This window comes from Pongo abelii, chromosome 13 (genome assembly GCF_028885655.2).
Source record: "Pongo abelii isolate AG06213 chromosome 13, NHGRI_mPonAbe1-v2.0_pri, whole genome shotgun sequence".
NCBI classification, from domain to species: domain Eukaryota; kingdom Metazoa; phylum Chordata; class Mammalia; order Primates; family Hominidae; genus Pongo; species Pongo abelii.
This window is the reverse complement of record NC_071998.2, coordinates 11990525-11999679: the sequence shown is the minus strand read 5'-3', so window position 1 is coordinate 11999679 and position 9155 is coordinate 11990525. Positions and strand designations below refer to the sequence as shown.

General features: G+C 53.8%; 1 pseudogene; it reads right to left on the bottom strand.

Annotated features, from left to right (window-relative positions):
- Positions 1–4611: 4611 nt before the first annotated feature.
- LOC112131520 (disks large-associated protein 4-like) lies at positions 4612–7569 on the bottom strand (annotated as a pseudogene).
- Between the last annotated feature and the right edge of the window lie 1586 nt (positions 7570–9155).

Here is a 9155-nt window from a genome sequence, read left to right as displayed (position 1 = left end):
GAAACGTGGAATTGAAGATGGAATGGAACGTGGAGTGGAATGGAAAGCAATGTGGAGTGGAATGGAAAGGAAGGTGGAATGGAATGTAATGTAATGTGGAATGGATTGGAATGGAATGGAATGAAAGGGAATGTGGAATGAAATGTGGAATGGAACGTGAAATGGAATGGAATGGATTGTGGAATGCAATGTTTAATGGAATGGAATGTGGAATGGAGTGGAATGGAATGTGGAATGGAATGTGAAATGGAATGGAATGGAATGGAATTGAATGGAATGTGGAATGGAATGGAATGGAATGGAATGTGGAATGGAGTGGAATGGAATGTGGAATGGAATGTGGAATGGCCTGTGGAATGGAATGTGAAATGAAATGGAATGGAATGAAATGGAATGGAATGGAATGTGGAATGGAATGGAATGGAATGTGGAATGGAATGGAATGAAATGCGATATGGAATGGATTGGAAGGTGGAATGGAATGGAATGAAGTGGAAAGTGGAATGGAATGGAATGGAAAATGCAATGGAATGGAATGGAATGTGGAATGGAATGTAAAATGGAAAGTGGAATGGAGTGTAGAATGGAATGTGGAATGGAATGGAATGGAACGTGAAATAGAATGGAAAGGAATGTGGAATGCGATGTTTAATGGAATGGAATGGAATGTGGAATGGAGTAGAATGGAATGTGGAATGGAATGTGGAATGGAATGTGAAATGGAATGGAATGGAATGGAATGGAATGGAATGTTGAATGGAATCGAATGGAATGTGATATGAAATGGAATGGAAGGTGGAATTGAATGGAATTAAGTGGAAAGTGGAATGGAATGGAATGGAAAGTGCAATGGAATGGAATAGAATGTGGAATGAAATGTAAAATAGAAAGTGGAATTTAATGTAGAATGGAATGTGGAATGGAATGGAATGGAACGTGAAAAGGAATGGAATGGAATGTGGAATGCCGTGTGAAATGGGATGGAATGGAGTGGAATATAATGTGGAATGGAATGGAATGGAATGTGGAATGGAATGTGGAATGGAATGGAATGCAATGGAATGTGGAATGGAATGGAATGGAAAGTGGAAGGGAAAGAATAGAAGCTGGATTGAATAGATGCAGGGGCAGTGGCAGTGGTACAGCTGTGGGTGTGGCAGTGAGTGGACACCGGGCCGGGAGTCGCCCATCATCCCACCTTTGGCGGGAGGGAGGGAGGGAGGCCGCCCCATTGCTGGTAGCCCCCGCAGACACCGCGTTTCTCACGGAGGCCCTGAGCCAGGGCGCGAACCCAGATGCCGTGTTACCTGGGGCGCAGCATAGACAGCCCAGCCGGGAGCTGCGAGGTCAGAACCCCAGGCCTCAAATCACACGGGAGCGGGAAGGGGCGGTGGAGAAGATGAGTCAGGAAAGGTCTGGATGTGGAAGGATCGCAGGCTCCCCGGGCTCCCGACCCCCTGCGACCCGCACTCCCTGAGGGCAGCTGCGGCTCCACATCTTTCTCCTGCTGGAGGTTAAAGGAGTAGCTTCGTCCTTTGGAAAAATGCCACCCGCCTCCATCCTCGAACCTTCTCGGCTTCTTCCAGCGTCATGAGCCCAGCAGGAAATAGAAAAGCGGAGTCTGTGTTTATTTACACGGTAATAAATGTAGAAATCGAATGATGTCATTGTTTCCCAGGCAAAGGTAAAGAGAAAATAGTCAGACGGGACCTCCAGAGCCGGGAAAGCAAAGCCTGGTCCTGGGTGGGAGGCATCGGTGGGAAGGCCCTTTCCTTGTGGGCTGTGCACGTCCAAGGCCCACTGAGTTCTAGAATTTGGGTGATTTAAGGGGAACTCTCGGGGGCGGCAGCAGAGTGTCTGGGACATCGACCGAGGCCTTGTGCTGTATTTCTGTCATGGTGGAGCCGCGTCACTGTACTGGGAAAATCTGCATAGGAGACAAAGGTCCGTGAAGAGGGGGGCCTGGGAGGGCACAGGGAGGCTCCTGAGTGCGCATTGCCAGCTCCGGCTCGGGGCTCCCTCGGGTCAGACGGTGAATATGCTGGGCAGTGAACACCCCAGGCCTTCATGCTGGACTTGGGTGCACCTGTGCATGTACGGAGCACCTGCTTGTGTGCAGAACACTTGTGTGTACCTGTGTGTGTGTGGAGAACCTGTGAGCACCTGCTTGTGTGCAGAGCACCTGTGTGCACCTGTGTGTGTGTGGAGCACCCGTGAGCACCTGCTTGTGTGCAGAGCACCTGTGTGCAACTGTGTGTGTGGAGCACCTGCTTGTGTGCAGAGCACCTGTGTGCACCTGTGTGTGTGTGTGGAGCACCTGTGAGCACCTGCTTGTGTGCAGAGCACCTGTGTGCACCTGTGTGTGTGTGTGTGGAGCACCTGTGAGCACCTGCGTGTGTTCAGAGCACTTGTGTGCAACTGTGTGTGTGTGTAGCACCTGTAAGCACCTGCGTGTGTGCGGAGCACCTGTGTGCAACTGTGTGTGTGTGGAGCACCTGTGAGCACCTGCTTGTGTGCAGAGCACCTGTGTGCAACTGTGTGTGTGCGTGTGTGGAGCACCTGTAAGCACCTATGTGTGTGCAGAGCACCTGTGTGCACCTGTGTGTGTGTGGAGCACCTGTGAGCACCTGCTTGTGTGCAGAGCACCTGTGTGCACCTATGTGTGTGTGTGGAGCACCTGTAAGCACGTGCATGTGTGCAGAGCACCTGTGAGCACCTGCATGTGTGCAGAGCACCTGTGAGCACCTGCATGTGTGTAGCACACCCGCGTGTGTGTGGAGCGCCTGTGAGCATATGTGTGCCTGTGTGGAGTACCTGCATGTGTGTGGTGTGCAGAGAGCCAGAGCACAGGGCAGGGAACCACTCTGGTTTTGTTTCAAAGCCTGTGTATTTTACAGACCATAAAAATGCTGTTATTTATAATGTGGAGTAGACAGTTGTGATACATATTTTACTGTGTTTCAAGGTCATGACCTCTTGCTGTCTTAACACCTCTAGAAGGGGCCAAATTTAGCTCATTGCTTCTTTTTTCTGGTCCACAAGCTAAGCTTTTTTTGGGAGGGGTTGTTTTTCCCCATTTTTCAGTGGTTGAAAAAGAATGATACTTTGTGGCAGGTGAAAATTAGGTGAAATTCAGACCCCAGCGTCGTGATGAAAGTCTATGGGACGCAGCCTTGCTCTGGGGTTTGTGTGTGGTGGGTGGGTCTTTCACGCCATAGCAGTTGTGGCTGCCCAAGAGGCACCGTCCCCACTGCATGGCTGTGTGGCCACCACACCCCACCTGAGCCCTGCAGTGGTGATCCAAGGGCATCAGCACATGGGAGCTACCAGTCACACACTGAGGTTTCATTGTTTGCACGGCGTCCTGTGCTGTCCCATCACTTTGGCTTGGCACCTGCCCTCACACACTGGCAGGGAGCCCCCAGGACACCTGCGGCATCACCTCTGAGGATGTGGCTTTTCCCTAGTAAGGGCAACTATTGAACCTGTCCTCTGACCATCTCCCGGGGGTCCTTCCAAGTCACATGGGAAATGGGCCCAATACTTGATGGAGGATGCAGCCCAGAGTCACCCTGTGCTCTCGGCTGTCAGGTGGCGTGGCACGGCCTTTCCAACAACAAACATCCTTAGGTAACAAACAGGTTGAGAATCATATCAGGAAAGAAGAAGAGGCGCCGTGGTGGTACCGTGTTGTAAACAGAGTGTGCAAATAGGAATTCTTCAGCCTTGGATTAAAGAAGAAGCACACAAACCTCTCAGGAGGAAACGATGACAAACCTAGAAGGGGCAGAGGGCAGGGACGGTAGCAGCCCTAGGGGAACCAGCTGAGCCGGCCATGGGCCTAGGAGGATGCCAGCTCTGCATCCCCCGAGGGTGCGGGTCCAGGAAACAACCCCTTGATCCTGAGGGGCCGGACAGGGTGTGAGCAGCATGGAGCCCCTGGAAAGGCAGGGTCCTGCCTGGGGCCACAGACACCAGGGGTATAGGGCCTTGCACCTTGGAGACTGCTGTGGGCCCCCAAGCAAGAGTGTGGAAACCTACCAGAGGCCTGCAGGAGCCAGTACCAACCAGCATCTACCACCAGCCAGAAAGACACCGGAGACCAGGGTTCAAGAAAGGCAGCCCTGAAAGAGAAGGTCAGCCATCAGAGCAGCAAAGATCCCAGGAGGAAAAACGTCACAGCTGACAAAGGGCCTTTCAGGGGACATGGGCCTGATACTAAGGTTGAAGGGGAAGATGTTTTACTTAAAACAAAATAAACAGTGGGATATCGGGAAAATGAAGGAACCCCATCACCGCTGTGGAAGCATGATTACTATCACACTGGATCCTCAGTTAGTGAGAAAATGGAGCCGAGAATCTCTCCCAAAATGTCACACCAGTTTACAGACAGAGGGGACGTACAACAAAAAATCAGAATTGTAAAGAGGAAAACTTCAGGGTAGACAGAGGCGATCTCTGGAGAAAGGCAGGCTTGGTGTTCATAACAGAATACCTGAAAGTCCCAGACGATCTATTTACAAATCATTTTTTATTTTTTATTTTTCCATTCACACTTGGTTTTTGTGTTTTTTAATGATTTAAAATCGTTTTCTTTCCTCCTGCATGGTCTCAGAGCCTGGTCTGGGCTTCCAGGACATAAATCTTGATGCTTTCCATGCTCTCGGTGGCTGAGTTCTGCCTCACAGAAGCTGCCCACTTGGCCACCGGGAGTCTCTTGTGGGACTCATGGTGCTGCTTGTCGCTGGCATCTGAGGCCTTGTCACGGCTCACTGCCGGCTTGGATTTGTGGCTTCTTCGGGACCGGAGGGGGTGGTTTCTTCTCTTCCTTCCTCTTCTCAGGGGTCTCCACCAGCTGCCAGCTGTTGGCCTTGAGGTGGTAGAGTTCATCGAACTTCATGCTGATGTCCTTGATGGACAGCTGTAGCAGGTCCCAGAACCCTGCCAGGTCCCGGGCTATGGGGCGTGGGTTGGCATCAGGGTTCAAGTGTTGCTCACAGAGGCCAAGGAACTGCTGGAATTTCTGGGATATTGGTAGCTGGGCACTACCCACAGCACTGAGGACTTTTCCTAAGACTTCAGAGAGGTTGTACTCTTTGGTCTCCTTGTCCATCTGGCAGCACCAGCCTTCCAGCTGCTCCATTTCTGCCTGCAGTAGCTTTAGGAACCAGTAGCCATCTCGGTGGCAGGTCCGTGGCTGTGCCGGCTCTGCTGGGGAGCTGGAAGAAGTCTCGAGCTGGGGTCTGGTGGGTGCAGCGAGGACACCTCCAGGGCAGGGTCACTGTTGTCTCCATAGGAGAGGCTGTGCTTGATCTGGGCAATCTTGGGGGCCCGTGAAGGACCAGCATCGATGCTGATGGAGTTGGGGTGAAGGGTACAGTCCGGAAGGCTCCTCTCAGATGATTTATAGCTTGAGTAATTGGCATCCTGGGTATCTGAGTCCGTGTCCTGTTGGGAGGACATACTGTGAGAGGGAACGCTGCTTTCTACCTGAACCCCGATGGACTGGAATTTGGTAGTGAGACTGGGATCCTCTTTTGGCACTGGCTGAATGCAGTCAACTTGTATTCCTATTGATGACAGTTTCCTTTTGGGGGTGGCCTCGGGGTGGGACTCAGAGCTGGTCAGCGTCCCTTATTCACTTTTCCGAGCTGCATGTTTTGGGGGTGGCTCTGGGGCCTCAGGGGCTGGGGCGACTCCACCCCGTGTCATGCTGGGCAGTCGGGTACCACTGTCCAGGCTGTCTGATGAGTTGCTCAGGCCCAACTGGCTAGTCACCTCGCTCTTGTGGTCCTGGCTGTCCAGGAAGGTATCCTGGGCAGACTCAGTACCACTCTGGACTGTGACTGAGATGAACGGCTTTGAAGTGGTGCATGGAGGGACCGGTGGCAGGGTCTTCTTATACTCCACTAGGCATGATGAACTCGGAAGGCTGTGACTATTGCTGAGGCTGCTGGTACTGGGTGGTGGGGAGAGGGACTGCAGGGAGACACTGTCCTCCTCCTGCGAGCAGCCTGCCTGGATGGCACGCAGGTAGCTGGGGCTGTGGGAGCGGAAGCAGCTGGGCAGTGGCAAATCAAGCATCTCCGCCGCTGTGGACTCCGCTTCGCTGCAGGCTGACTCGCAGGCCGCCTCATCCTGTTCACTCGGCTCTGCCTCCCGTACCTGCTGCTCATGGCCAAACAACTGGGGGATCAGGGAGGCCTGTCCAAAATCGGACTGATGCAGCTGGAGTCGTTGAGGCTGTCACTGATGGGCATGTAGTCCTCTTCCCAGCCCAGACACTTGGAGGGCAGCAGCATGTACACTGAATCCAGGCGGTCCAGACTCCTGTGGGGGTTGCTCTGCTCTCCCAGTGACGGCTGCGTGACTCTCAGATAGCTCTGGCGCCACGCTGCAGTCTTGGGTGAGGGCTCGGGGCTGCGGCCGGACTCGTCGCTGTCCTTGTCACCCATGGCCTTGATGTAGCTGCTGCTGCGCATGAGCCGGAATGGGCTGGGGCCGTCGGCTGCGGCATCCGTCTCGCATGGGGACAGCATTGTGGTGCTGCACTCGCCACCACCAGGCACCTGCGGGTAATGGTAGGCTAGACCCTGGTGGCAGGATTTGGGCTTGAGCACGCTCTTATCAAATGTGGCCGAGGTCTTCTGGCAGACCTCGTGGGCGTGGTTGAGGGTCAGAGTGAACCAGGAGCCCCGTTTGACGTAGTTGGTTTCAGTGCCCACCCCAAGGCTGGGGCAGGTGGCTGGGGGTGCAGGCGGGGGTGGTGGGACCGTCAGCTGGGTGGTGTTTTCTTGGTGGCTTTGAGCATGTGCCCACTGAGGGTGTTGTAGGCATGCATGAAGTAGAGTGGCTGGCTGCGTTCTGCCTGGCGGCCTAGTGTCATTAGCCCGGAGGCTGGGCCACTGCTGCGGAAGGTGCCGGCCTCGCCATCCAAGTTGTCATCGGCGCTCCACCAGCCTGAGATGTTGGAGCGGCTGCGCCCTTTGGGCTCCCCAACCTTGGCCCGCTCCTTGCTTTTGGCCCTCTGGCCCTTGCCAGTCCTCCATGTCACCCTTCTTGCTGCCATTGCCACCGACCTTGCCCACTGTGCCATCCAGTAAGGGTGGCTTGGTGAAGAAAAGCTGCTAGACTGAGTGGACCAGGTGGCGGATGCAGCCAGGGCTCTCGCCACGGGCCTTGGTCTCACCATGGGGGAATTGGAGGGTGCTGAAGCCACTACAGTGGATGGGCAGCTGCTTCTCAAACTGGACCAGGAGGTTGGTGGGCAGCCGGTTGATCTTGGTGGCCTGGGCATGGCTGGGGAAGGGGCTCTCCTCTGGCACCTCGAAGTGGGAGTTGTCGTGGATGTAGAGAAAGGTGCTGCTGAGCGGGGGCAGCTGGTTGTTGTGGGGAAAGAGGCCATCCCCCAGCAGGGTGTCCTGCCCAGGGAAGCGGGCCTTGCCAGCAAAGGCGTCCGTGGGCGACAGCAGGTAGGAGTTGTGGTCAGTCCCTGCAAACGGGCTCGTGGGGTGGGTCTAGGCTGTCCCTAGAGAGGTGGTGGGGGCGGCTGTCACCGAGACCTTTCATGACCCCAGGCCGAGGGCAGGAGCCGTCACCCTAGCAGGGCCCCCGGGTCGCCTCCCCCAGGAGGCAGCCACCCTGCGCCGGGCGCCTCCGCCGCCTCAAGCCCGCTCAGCAGCTCCACTGTGCCACCGCCTCTGGGGTCCACTCACAGGTCCCCGCACCTGGCCCTGGCCCACGGGCGCCCCATGTATCTCCTCCGGCCGGCGCGGCACACCTGAAAATCCTTTTGAATGTACAGTTGAGTAATGGCTAAAAGAAAATGACTTTTCCACACGCACAACACTTCTGACACCAATTGTGGGGTTTTCATCCAAGCAATTTCTCAGTTCTCTTGGACACAGACTTGGTGTCGAAAGTTTAACTTGATTCTGACACTAACTGCCCAGAGCCAGCACCGACCCAGCAGGCGAAGGGTCCAGTGCCACAGACTGCCTGCCTCAGACACCAGCGGCGGGGGATGCACCCCCGTTCGCAAATCAAATCGGGTCCTCTTGCCTGGCGCAGTAAGACAAACGTCCACGCTGAGGTTTTGCAGTGGAGAAAGGAGGATGTTTATTCGCAGGGCACCAAGCAAGGAGAATCGGGCAGCTCTTGCTAAGACCCGAGCTCCTCAGTGGCCTACAGGTAACGATTTTAAAGGTGGGAGGAAGAGATTGCTGGTAAAGTCACAAACCAATACTTGGAAGCTAACCATAGGTTTCACCTTAAAAAAAAATAAAGAGATATCTTGAAGTGAGACCCATAGGTCATAAGTGGATTCAAAGATTCTCTGATTTGCAGGAGAAGCTGTATCCAAAACTCTAGGGTCAGCAGAAACCAATGCCAAGTTCTAGACTGTGGGGGTCTCCTCCTTCAGGTTCCTTGGGAAGAAATTTAGAACCAAAGGCAGGTTGAGTTCACTCCCCGGTTCTGGTTATCGGGGGTCTGCGTGCCGGTGGATTTAGACCCGGGTGGTGAGGTTCTGGGCTTCTGGAGAACAGTTCAGGGATGTGGGGCAGGGTTATCTTTAGTTTCTAGAGGGAGCCGGATGTTGTTCTGAGCTATTGTTACCTCCTTGCCTACCTGGATGCTTGTTTGATTTTCAAGACCAGCTTGGTGCCTGTAATTTTCCTTGAATGAACTCGAGATTCTCCTTTATTTCCATGTTTGGGGTGGCCTGGCAGGTCCCTAGGAGGGGTCCCAGCTCCATCTCACCCTAACGTCTGTCTGACTCGCCTACAAAGTGGGGTCCCCATGACCTCCCCCTCAGGTCAGGTCATTTCCCAGGACGTCTCACAGAACCCCGGGAAACACTCACATTTCCTGATTTGTTACAGAGGGTGTAGATGAGCAGCCAGGAGGGGCATGTAGGGCCAGGTCCCAACTTTGCATTTTCGGCCACAGTGCTATGGGGCCGTCTTTATCCATCTCCACCATTTTAGAACATTATAATCATGGTTTTTTAGCCACAAGGGAAAAGTGGTTTCCAGAAGTTATTAGCGTCATTACACATTTCAGCAATAATTATTGCCATTAGATGTTTGTGAAGGTTTCGAATTGTCAGCTATATTACATAGGCCCTTTAAATGGAAGAAAACATTAGATTTTAT